Below are 13,166 nucleotides of genomic sequence, written 5' to 3' on the forward strand. Positions count from 1 at the left end.
AGATTTGTGACTAACATCAGCCTGCTGCCATCTTCTGGAGAAAAGTTCAGGACATTAAACAACTGCAAATGCAATCAATTCTTGCTTGCTCCCATTATCTTGGGCTTTTATCTCACAGTAAGGCAATACGATATTATCTGAGAGAAACAAGCAGGCTAGAGATCTCACAAGGAGTAAGTATCCTTTTCACAAATCCCCTTTCACTGACCCTCTACCATAGCTGCAGTTATCTGGATGGTGACTGTCAGAGGAACAAGTAGATTCAGCATTAAGTAGTAGCTGTTATTTTACTTGGTAAAATACACCAATCCATCAACAATAAATATACTTCAGAAACCATGTATTTGCATGCACTGTAAATAGGAGACATAAAACACAATAAAAGCCAGGGAAGGCAAAATTTTATACTCAATAGGTGAAACAATGTTATGTTAACCAAGCCAGAACTGCAAGAGTGTAAATGGATGCCACGCCACTCACTTCTCCTACCAGTAACTCTTGACTCTTGCCTGTTCTTTGCACTAGGTTTGTGCAGCTGGGAAATGTTCCTCACAGAGTGGCATATCCTGGAACATGAGAAACCAGCACATGATAATTCCAAGGGGAGATACAGAATTCACATGCCCAAGTCACTTCTTCCCATATTCACAATGAAAAGCAGCAAATTCTTCACCACAACATATCCAAACTAACAACAAGGATGAGGAACACAGATGAGAAAATAGTCTTAAGTGCACTGTGGTACTAATTTTGGTGCTTAGAATATCCAGCAGAAAGTTGACAGAAATCTGCAATCCTTTAGCACATTTAATCCAATCATAACTAGCTCTTGATGAACTGAGGTTGGCTCACATGAAAAATTATTACTGAGAGTGTCACTATTTCAAACATTTAGATGAACATGCTCACAGTAAGATTACTCAGAAGGCAGTGCTGCCATAGTGCAGCTGAGCATCAAACATTGCTAGGGATAGAACATGCAGGTCTGCTAATTGCTCTGGCAGACCAAGCAACAAAAAGTCAGATGCACAATTTGAAGAATGCTTTACAAGGCTGAAAAAAATAACACAGAATGCATATGCAGTACACTCATGCCTTTCCTTAGGGAACAGGAAATACAGACCTCCTAATGCAATCAAACATAAGCTTCACCACAGTCTGAAAAGCAAAGACTCTAGGAAGAAAACTGAAAAGGGATTGAAGGTCACAAGTTCCCAGCTGACTTCAGAAACCCAACATCTATATCAGCACCTATCTTCAAAACCCTGCCAAGAACAACTATCTGTGCCATCATAACACTGACCGAAGTTGTAGTAGAAAGAGACAGTAATTTTTGACAGCTGTTTTCCATTAGAAGGTACCGATGTAAATAACTCATGAAAACCAGTTGATTTTTAGGCAACTTAAGGGAACTATTTTTTTTTTAATTATTATTTTAAATATTTTAAATCCTGTTAATCTGTCTTCAAATTTTCCCTTTTTAATATTTTAAGATTTTAATGCTTTATTTCATGTTCCAAAATTCTTTTGCTTGTACAATGCCATGTTGATACCCATGAAAGAAGTTATATCAGAACATCTAATATCACAAAAACTCCCTTCTAAATCCACTTGCATTTAAATTCAGTAAAAAGAAATTTTGAAATAACAGGTAAAAGGAGATTAATTTTGCACTCCTACCTATGCAATAAAGGAAGAAAATACTGCCAAGGCATTCAACTGTAAGTCCTTGATTTGTCAGGAATTTCTAACCATTATTTCTCCCCACTATTTGAGAAACAGTGGCTGTAAAAAATAATAACTGATGATTAATATTGACTTCCAAATGTAAACCTGGTAAGCAAAAGGGAAAGGCCTTAGAGGTCAATGTTGAATAAAGATTACTCTCCTGACCAGCACTACCGGAGAGATTGTTCCTCCTACTGCAGAAAATCATCTTGAAAATAAAAACATCATAACTCATCAAGCCCCAGGAAATTATTCTTGTCTCTCACCAATGGCTTGCATCTTTCTTCAAAATCAACATCTTTGATTTGCAAGAACCAGCTGTTCATGCTACTTTAGCACCTAATTATATTGAAGAGTGAGGGTGTGACCTCTGAATCTCAGTCTCAACCCCAATCTTTACTGGTATGACCACCATTCTGCAATCCCATGTCCCTAAAATCAGTGGGAAAGTCTGGGACAAGGAAGACTTACTCTTGGTGGAGAAGGAGTGTGTTAGAAAACACTTAAATGGCATACTCAGGTCTATGGAATACCCACAACCAATGAGGAAGCTGGCCCATGTCACTTCAAGGCCATTCTCTTTATCATTGAAAGGTTGTAACAACTGGGGAGAGGTTTCTTAGGACTGGGAGAAAGTAAATGTCACTCCTGTCTTCAAGAAAGTTAAGAAGGAAGATCTGGGGAGCAGTCAGCCTCAATCCCTGGAAGATGATGGAGTAAATAAGCCCAGAAAACCAGTTCTTTTTGACACTGGCTGTCAAAAGGGGTTGAGGAGGTAATTCGGAGAGGTCAGCATGGATTTATGAAGGGAAAATCATGCTTAAACCAAACTGAAATCCTTCTACAATGAGAAGACTGGCTTGGTGGATGATGAAAGAGCAGATGATGTTGCTTATCTTGACTTTGGTAAGGCTTTTGTCACTGTCTCCCATAACATCCTCATCAACAAATTAATGGAAGTGTGGGCTAAGTAAGTGGGCAGTGAGGTGGACTAAATAATGCCTGAAATGCAGAACTCAAAAGGTTGTGATCAGTTCCACAAAGTCCGGACAGAAACCAGTCACCAGCTGTGTGCCCCAAGGCTGCACAATAGGGTAAATACTATTAAGTATTTTTATGAATGACCTGGATAATGGGACAGATAGCAGGTTTGCAAATTATACAAAACTGGGAGAAGTGGTTGATACACCCACTGTGTGTATTGTCATTAAGAGGGACCTCAACAGGATGAAGAAATGGGTCGACAAGAATGTAATGAAATTCAACAAAAGGAAGGACAAAGTTCTGCAGCTGGAGAGGAATAACCCCAGGCGGCAGGACAGTCTGATATCCAACCAGCTGGAGAGCAGTTTGACAGAAAAGGTGGTAGTGGTCCTGATAGAAAAGTTGGCTAAGAGCCAGTAACATGTGGTGAAGGCCAGTGGCACCCTGCATTGCATTGAACAGAACATTGCCAGCCCATCAAGGGAAGCGATCCCTCCTCAGCACTGAGGAAGAGGCATCTGAACCCTGTGTCCTGGTTTGGATTCCCAGGTATGAGGCATGGATATACAGGATCAAGGGGCCACAAGAATGTTAAATGACTGGAACATCTCTCATACGAGGAGACACTAAGAAAGCTTAAGAGGAGAAGGCTCAGAAAGATCTTATTAATACGTATAAATAGCTGATGGGTCTGTGCATAAAGAGAGTTTGGCTCTTCTCAGTGGTGCCCAGTGACATGAAAGGTATGCCACCCACAGAAACAGATAAGAAGTAATCCATAACAATCCTTGCCACACTCACACCCAACAAAAATATAGGCAGTATCCATGCCCCAATCCCCACAGCAACTTCTTTGTTCTACATATTGATTCCTTTTACACTACATTTTTATTGTATTAATACAAAAACAGAATTTAAGAAGGACTGAGACATTTTATGCACTTTTTCTGGCTTTATGCTTTTTCCAAATTGTGTGCTGTACTGAAGATAAAGACTCTGAGCACTCCAGGTCTGAATTTTTAAGTAGCGCTTAGTGTCTGCATCTCCCATTGGTTTAAATGAGATTTGTAGCTACCCTTAACTGGTCCATCTCTGCCTGACATTTTCATTCTTCAAGCCAAGGCCAGAAGAATAATACAGTATCTTTCTCAACACCATAATGAATCACCTACTCACTTTACAGTGTTTCAGGTGAGTGAAGATGTCTCATAAAAGAATGAGATCCATTCTGCATAAACCAAGTAAGAGTTAAGTACATGAAGATTTCTTTTTTTTTTTTTCCCCTGCCTTTGAAGTCTCTCCCTTGACTAATTAATATGAAGTATATTTTAAACGTTTGCTGTGTTCAAGATCACAGGAAATTAGAAAATACTTCTAAATCTTGGTTTTGATTTCCACTCACCCCCTACAATCATTTAAATATTATATTGACTGAATATTGGAGTCAACAGCATATAGCCAGTGGAGGTACATTAACTTACACCAGTACTCTAAAGACATAATGCAGTAATGCCATCTAACAACCTGATGCCATGATCTCTTCCTGTTTGGAGATCAGATTAGTCTGAATGCTACCTTTTCCCAGCTGAAAGTATTTTATAAAAAGAACTTATTTCCTGTAAATGTTGCATGGAAAGACAATGGAACTGAAAAAGAAGTGTTAAAAATTTGTCTTGAAAAAACAAAGGACCTCTGTTCTTACAATGCTCAAAGACTGTAATGTCTATAATAGGGGTTTAATTCTATTGCACTTTATTCATGCATAGTAACAATGGATTGAACTGGTAATAGAATGTGTGAAAGTAACAGGTAGGAAGTTGGCAGTCACTGTTAGGAGGACTGACAGAACTGAACTCAAGGAATTCAAAGTCTCCAGCATAGGCTTTGCATTTATGTATTTGTTTCTAGAATCAGTTTGGTTCTTCCGTAGGAATAAAGAAAATTTTCTGTTAGGGTTGTAAGAACTGTTTTACTTGAAATGAATCCAACTCTGGCTTTTATTAAAGCTCTTTACATACATGCATTTGCCAGTTAGCTAACAAACTATTTCCAATACAGCAAAACTGATGAAGCCTTAAGCATCTTTAGTGTCTGCTAAAAGAAATCCCACTCCGTTTCTTAAAAGCTGGTTTAAACTTGAAACCAGAGTTTCATTAGAACTAAGAAACAGAAATCTATGAAAAGAATTCCACTTAGTTCTTGCTCAGTTTTTCCTGATTTTTGCAATGTTTGGTCTGTGTGAAAATTAACACACTATACTGTGACAATAACATCACAAACTGCTGAAAAGTGATCCTGCAAGTGCTATGTAGGAATTCCCATCTCAGGAGACTTCCACAGTTTGACATTTCTAGGCTATTATATTTCCACTCTCCATGTCAAGTTACTGAAGTTTCAGTGTTTTCTATAGTGATGCACTTCACTCACAGAAGCTGTGTTTTGATGATTGGTCCATTCTGATATACACTCTTTCAAGTTCTTAAAGCAGTTCTGAGGCAAAATAATCTTAATAACTCCCACTGAAACTAGTTGTCACTGCAGACACTCAGCATGTAAGTGTCTTATTTCACTTTACCTCTGAGAAATCCTCACAAGAACTACAGCAGGAAAAACCAAAAACACTTTCCAAACATCTTCAGAAATGAATTTCAGGTCATCAAGATGGAGATGAGCAAAATATGTTAAACAGACTCACTTTATTAAAAAAAAAAAAAAAAAAAAGAAAACAAAACACAAACACCACCACCACCACCACAAACAACAACAACAAAAAAAAAAACACCCAAACAAAACAAAAAACAAAACCAAACACAAAAACCAAACCAAAACAAAAAACAACAACAACAAAAAAAAAAAACAGCACCAAAAAAACACAATTGTAAAGTCACACCCCAGTGGCCAACTCAGTTTCCAAAGAAAAATTGCCAAGAGCAGAATTCAAAGCTTCCCTTGCACTGGGAGATGACAGCACTCAGCAACATTCCATCATTACATCACCATCAGTGAAAAGATGCACTCAGGTGTCCAGAATTGGCATAACAAAGTGTCAGGTGAAAAAATATTCGCAGCATAGCTGTATCTGGAATTTAGTGTTATCCTGGTTTGAGCCCAAAGGGCAGATGAACAGCATGCAGCTGCTCACTCATCCCTTCCCCCTCATAAATGGGAAGGAGAAAATTAAATAAAAGGCTCCAGAATCAAGATAAGGGCAGGGAGGGATGATTCACCCATTACAGTCAAGGGCAAAAGACAGACTCATTAGGGTAAGAAAAAGAACATCAATTTAACTGAAACACTAAGAACACCACTGCTTAACAGAGTAGGACAGTGAGAAGCATTACATCTTAAAAACACCTTACCACCACCACTCCCTTCTTCCCGGCATCAGTTCTGTTCCTGATCTCTCTACTTCCTCCTGCCAGTAGCATAGGGAGACAGGGGATGTGCATTATGGTCAGTCCTGCCGCTTATTCCTCCTCAAGGAGGTGGAGGACTCCTCACACTCTCCCACTCCTCCAGCATAGGGTCCATCTCATGGGAGACAGTCCTCCCTGAACTTTCTCTGTGACATGAATCCTTCCCATGGGAGGCAGCTTTTTCTGAACTGCTCCAACATGGGTCCCTCCCACGTGTTGCAGTCCTCCCACCAACGAACTACGACAGAGGAGGCTTCTACTCAGAGTCCCACCCTTATTTGGGCACAGCCTGCTCCAGTATGGGGTACTCCATGGGCTGCAGATCAGCATCTGCTCCACCGATGACCTCCATGGGTGGCAGGGGGGTGGCCCTGCCCTCTCACCACAGACTGCAGGGGAGTCTGCTCCAGTGCACCTCTTCCCCTCCTTCTCCTTCCTTCCCCTGACCTTGGTGTTCACATAGGTGTCCTCCTCACAACTCCTCCTCACAGCTCCTACTCTTCCTCCCAGATTCTTAAATATGATATTGATGTCAGGTTATTAAAAGAAATGTTGAAAGGTTAGAGGTTGGTTTTGTAAGGAACACTGTGGAACCAAATTATTAGCTGTTGGGATGGATAGTGGTAGAAACAGATGATTAACCTTGAAAATATCCACTACTGTATACACATGTGTTGGTAGTGTGGGAAAAGCAAAACAGCGAAGAAAATGCAAAATACACATTTCCTTAACACATGGTGTCCAGAACAAACACAGGACAGGATGAAGATACGGTGATTTGTGTTGTCATGACACCAAGGAGGAATGCAAAGCAAGGTGGAGGCCATGCAGTCCTGTTCTTCCACTTTTCTCAAGTAATGTTTTGACACAACTATATAGATTTATCTCCTGCTCTTGCTCTTTTCCCAAGGGATGTTTTGCACAACTCTGCAGATGCTATCTCCCATGATTCCTCTTTTCCCACAGCTGCCTGCTTTTCCCACAACTGTGTGCACATTGCACCAAGAAATGTGCTGTCATTACCCAAGAAACAATGGATTGACCACAGTCTCACCAACTCACACATACATGTTTAGATAAATACTACCCCTAGTTTGTATTCAGCTCAGAGGGATGATAATCCAAGACCAAATCAGAGGGACAGATTGACAGGTTTGTGCTCCTTGCCTGCCCCTAACCTCTGAAGGGATGCCTTTTGGTAAGATTTGTGCTCTCAGCTATGCCAAGTGATTACGTGGGGATTAAGTGTGTGATTGCAATCATTTTTGTGTGTAGTGCTATATAGCCAACCTGTGGTTTGTGCATTTATCATAGGCAATCTCAAAGAATCTGTAGATATTGTATAAGAGTAAACTACTTGTGAACCTGACTGCTTCTCTCAAATGCAACCAGACCTACAGCACATGGACTGTTTGTGCATCTGGTGTCAGACCTATAGTCACAGCAATAATTGACATAATTATTAAGAGATAAATCCAGCCGCCCCTAGCCACTCTGATCTCTGAGGACCAGCTAGAAAGCAAGGGGATTAATCTCTTACCAAATTAATTCTTCATCTTAAATGCAACAACATGACAAGAAGCAGGAACCTCAGTAGGATTAATGGGAAATAGACACAGCTGCAGTGAACTGTCTATGTCTGTCAAACTGCAAGGAAACTAGGTGAATGTTTATTCAGGCAGGGGTACATTGCGACCATCAACTCATGGACTACCAACTCCAATTACACCCCAGATTCAGAAGAAGGCAGCATAGAAGGCAAACTAGGCATGAGTGATACTTTACATACTAAGCATAGAGATTATGACCAATCACTTAGTAGATACGTATCAGTGTACTGAATATGCATAAATTGTGTGTATAAATAATTGAATTTTTTGGGACCACGGTGTGCTGTCTTGGGACAGGCACCTGTGCATGTGCATTCACTTAATAAAAGAAAATACCTCCGTCCTGTGTGTGAATTGGGCATCTGCACATGGGGTGATGAACCCCCAATTCTGGGACAACAGTTTTTGGCAACCCAGAGGGGACTCCTCTGAGCAGCCTTGCCCGGATCATTTTGCTGTACCTGACAGGAAGTAGTGGCTTGTGTGGACTCCAGCACACATCAACCTCTTGGTCAGGGACTCTGTCGGCCCTTCTCCTACTAGTTGGGTGGTAAGTGACTCAATGGTACACTATTGGAAAAAGAGGTATTTTTCTAAACAAAAATTTAAAGGAAAAGGGGCAGAAGAAAGATCTGGTGGGAAGTAACAGGCATCTGGAGGATTTTTGGGTCCTGTTTGGCTCTTGCATCAGAGAGAATACACTACAACCTTTTTGAAAAATCTGCATAAGCTGTATTGGAAAAGATATGCAGTAATAACAGCAGAGACATCCCCGGTTTACCAGGCTTATTCGGTACTGATAGGGGCAGTGCTACTTCTTGACAAATTCCCCCTTGTTTCCCCTTGAAATGTATCCTGATAAACTGGAATAAATTTGGTGGGGATCCTATGACAAAGGATAAACTAAAACAGTATTATAATCAATGGTGGCCACAATGTCAATTGGAAAATGGGGAGAAATTGCCTGAAAATAGGTCTATCAAGTATAATACTATATTGTAATTAATGTTGTTTTGCCAGAGAATGGATAAATGGGATGAGGTCCCACACATGGATTTAGTTTTTTATTTGAGAAATGATTGGGATATTAGAAAAAAATGTGGTTTTGTTGATTCAAAGTACCACAATGGTACCTATGTGACTGAGAAAACTGAAAAGGTTAAATCTTGTTGTGTGGGGTGAAAGATGATGTATGATGTTGAGGATGTACAGTTGTTAGTAGCACCCCCAAAACCCTCAAAAGTTTCTTATGAGAGCTTGGATGAGGATAAACCCAGTAGTCCAGTAGTTGGTAGAATAAAAGGTCAAAATCATGGTATACAAGCTCCCCTAAGGCAAGCTGTAGAGCTTGAAGGGAATCCTGTACATGTACATGTTCCATTTATGACAACTGATTTACTGAATTGGAAACAAGTGGTGGGTTTGTATCGAGAAAATCTGGAGGGAATGTATAAGTACCATTAAGACTGTAACGATGACTCACAACCCAAACTGGAGTGACGTGTAAGCCCTTTTAGAATATTTGTTTGTAATAGAGGAAAGAACAGTTGTGGACAAGACTAAGGAAAAAGTAATCAAAAAACATGGAGAGGTGCCTCATATGAATATTTATCTACCCAGAGAGGATTCTGGGTGAAATCCACATATGGGGTGGGGGGTGTGGGACAGGCATGCAGAAAATCAGAGTTTCAAAATTATATTTTATATGGAATTCAGCATGAGATACAGAAGCCAAAGTATTTGTCTGAGCTATATGAGATTAGGCAGAAAGTGGATGAAGTGGATGAAAGTGGATCTGTTCTTTATGAAAGATTGTGTGAAACTACTGAAAAATGCACTGACTTAAATCCTGAAGATATGAGCAATCAGAAATTGTTCAATATGTTGTTTATTGGACAGTGAGCAACAGATAGGAGAAAATTAGAGAAGGAAGACAGAGCAGGAGGATAGCCTATTTCCACACTCATTGAAATTGCATTTAACATTTTTAATAACCATGATGGGGTGGAAGAATGAGAAAAACAGAGGAAATTGAAGCTATAAGCTTCACTGTTGGCAGCCTTAGTTGAAGGACAAGGAAAAGACAGGGGAAACCCTAGGGCAGAATACATAAATAGGAGAGGTGGCCATGGAAATCTGGGGAATCCTCAGCTTCATGTTCAAATAGGGAAAAATCAATGTGCTTATTCCCAAGAAGAGGGATATTGGAAAAGGGAATGCACTCAGAAGCCAAAACAGGAAGACATAGGGAAAGAAGCTAGAGTGTTTGCAGAAACAGAATTAGTTTGAAGGGGACCAGAGGAATCATCTATTAAAACTTGTCCAGCTGATCCTCTGGTTCCAGTGAACCTGGGGAACAAAATTAGAGATTTTTTAATCAATAGTGCAGATACTTATAGTTCTTACTAATTGTAAAGGTGCTTTAAGAAAAAATAAAACCAGTATAATTGGTGCCACCAGGAAAAGAACATTAAAGCCATTTTTACAACTAATGGAATGCACTATTGGCAGAAATACAGTAACTCACTCTTTTCTTTATATGCCAGAATGCCCCCTTCCCTTATCAGGATGAGATCTACTGTGTAAACTAAATGCTCATATAACTTTTTCTGAAAACTCAATGCAGTTGCATATTCCTGCAGAAAATGCTTGGAAAGCCCAGATGTGTTTGTTAATCCACAAGGAAAAAGAACAGACAGACATTCCAGAAGCATCCAATGCAGTAATACCACTGGTCTGGGCATCAGGAAGACTGGAATGTGAAAAAATTTCCCCTATTAAAATTGAATTGAAAACTGGGGTATATCTAGTAAGAAAAACCAACATTGTATCAAATTGGAAGTGAGGAAAGGACTGGAGTCACTTGTTAATTCTTTTTTTGAATATGGAATTTTGAGGGAATGTCAATCAGAATTTAAGATTCTCATTTTACCATTCCAAAAATCTCATTCTCAAGAATATAGGTTAGTCCAAGACCTATGAGAAATAAATGCTCAAACTGTTAACATCCACCCCATGGTGCCTAATCCATATACATTACTTGCTTCTATTCCTGAAAATAATGTCTGTTCTACTATTTTAAATTTAAAAGATGCTTTTTTTGTATTCCTGTGGACAAGCAGAGCCAACTCATTTTTGCCTTTGAATGGGAAAATTTAACTACGGGATGGAAAACTCAGTTCTGTTGGACTGTATTTCCTCAAGGATTTAATAGCCAGAGGTTATTTGGTAACATACTGGCAAAAGAACTGGAAAGGTGGCATGGTGATAATGAGCCTATAACATTGCTAAAATATATTGATGACCTATTAATAGGTTCAAGCAATTACAATGAGTGTCTTGAGGCCACCATCACTCTGTTGAATTTTTTGGGACTTGAGTGTATCAGGTTTCCAAGAAAAAAGCCCAGATAGCCAAGGATCGAGTCTGATATCTGGGATTTGAGATCATGAAAGGACAAAGAGACCTAAGTGCAGAATGAAAACAGGTGATCTGCAGGATTGTTGTCCCTACATCAAAAAGCAGTTGAAAGGATTTTTGGGTATGGCTGGATCACGTCAGATGTGATTTCCTAATTTTGGATTGATCATTAAGCTACTGTATGCTGCCACCAAAGATCTGGAAGGACTTTTGTGGTGGATTGCAGAATGCCAGAAGGGATTTGATAAAATCAAGGAAAGACTCACGAAGCTCCTGCATTAGGGCTCCCAAATTTATAAAAACCCTTTCAATTATATGTGCATGAGAGACAGCAAGTAGCTCTAGTAGTTTCAACTCAAATATTGGGAAGCTGGAAGATGCTGGTGAGGTAATTCTCTAAACAGTTGGGTGAAGTCAGTAAAGGATGGCCTGTTTGTTTGAGAGCCATTTCTGCAGTAGTAATTTTGATCAAAGAGGCCAGGAAACTGACTTTGGGACAACCTGTAATTGTATTTGTACCCCATGTAGTGATAACTCTCCCAGAGAACAAGGGACATCACTGGATTTCTCCCAGCAGGCTGGCTAAATATCAGGCTGTCCTGTTGGAGCAAGATGATGTCACCCTTTCAGTATCTACCACCTTAAACCTGGTGACTCTACTACCAGTCTCAGAACATTGTGAATTGCAGCATGATTGGCTGGCAACCATTGAACAGGTTTATACTCTAGCCGGCCTGATCTACAAGATAATCTTGTTCTGGATTATGATTCAGAACTATACACTGATGCAAGTAGCTTTGTGTCCAAAGGAAAGTGTCACGCTGAATGTTCAATAGTGATCAGAGGCTGTGTTTTGGAAGCAGAACCTTTGCTTCACAATACATCAGCCCTGAAGGTGGAATTAATTGCTTTGATCTGAGCTTTGGAAAAAAGCATTGGACAGAATGTTAATATTTTTACTGAGTCAAATATGCCTTTGGAGTCATTCATGCTCATGGGGCAATTTGGAAAGAAAGGGGATTTATAAGATCACAAGGGGCTCCTGTTAAACGTGGACCTGAGATTATGAAATTGCTGCAAACTGTATTACAACCAAAGAAAGTTGCAATAATTCACCGCAGAGCAGATCAGAAAGGAAGTAGTGATTAGAGGAAACTGGAGAGCAGATGTAGCTACATCACAGCTGCAAAAGGAGCAGCTCTAAAACCCTGGAATATGGAAGGAACTTTAATTCCTGAACATCACTTAGATTTGACTCCACTTCAGAACACGAAAAAAGACCACCAGTTAGCTAGGCAACTGGACTGTACTGAAACTGAACAAGGATGGTGGAAAATACCCTTGCAGCAATTTCTCCTTCCTGAACAGACAATGGAATTTGTATTGAAGTAATTACACCGGGGAACACATATGGGTTCCGATGCATTAGTCCTTGCAGTGAAGTATGTTTTAGGGCCAAAGATGCAGAGTATTGCAGAGTTAGTGTTGAAATCTCCAACAGGTTGTGCCAATAACCCAAAAATAGAAAAGAAGCCTATAGGAGAAAACGTAGATAAAGGAGTAACACACTGGCCAGTAGATTTTTCTCAGTTATCAAAATATAACCAGTGTAATTCCTAGCTTTAGTGGATACTTCTTCTGGTTGGCCTGAAGTTTTCCCTTGTTGCAACGGTAAAGGAAGAGTAGTAATCAAGGTAATGTTAAAAGAAATAATTACTAGATTTGGTATTCCTGGAGGAGTATTATTAGACAACAGACCTCATTTTGTAGCTAAGGTACTACAGTGAGCATCAAGGATTTTAAAGGTAAAATGGGATCTCTATACTACTTGAAGGCCTAAATCTAGCAGGAAAGTGGAATGAATGAACCAGACCCTAAGAAGACAAATGTCAAAATTGTGCCAGGAAGCTCATATGAAATGGATGGAAGCTTTGCCTTTAGCTTAATTAAAAGTCAGGAGCTCCCAAGAACTAGGGAAAAAGTAAGTCCTTTTGAGATAATGTACAGA

Source organism: Tyto alba, unplaced genomic scaffold (genome assembly GCF_018691265.1).
Source record: "Tyto alba isolate M040663 unplaced genomic scaffold, T.alba_DEE_v4.0 Super-Scaffold_42, whole genome shotgun sequence".
Taxonomy (NCBI): Eukaryota; Metazoa; Chordata; class Aves; order Strigiformes; family Tytonidae; genus Tyto; species Tyto alba.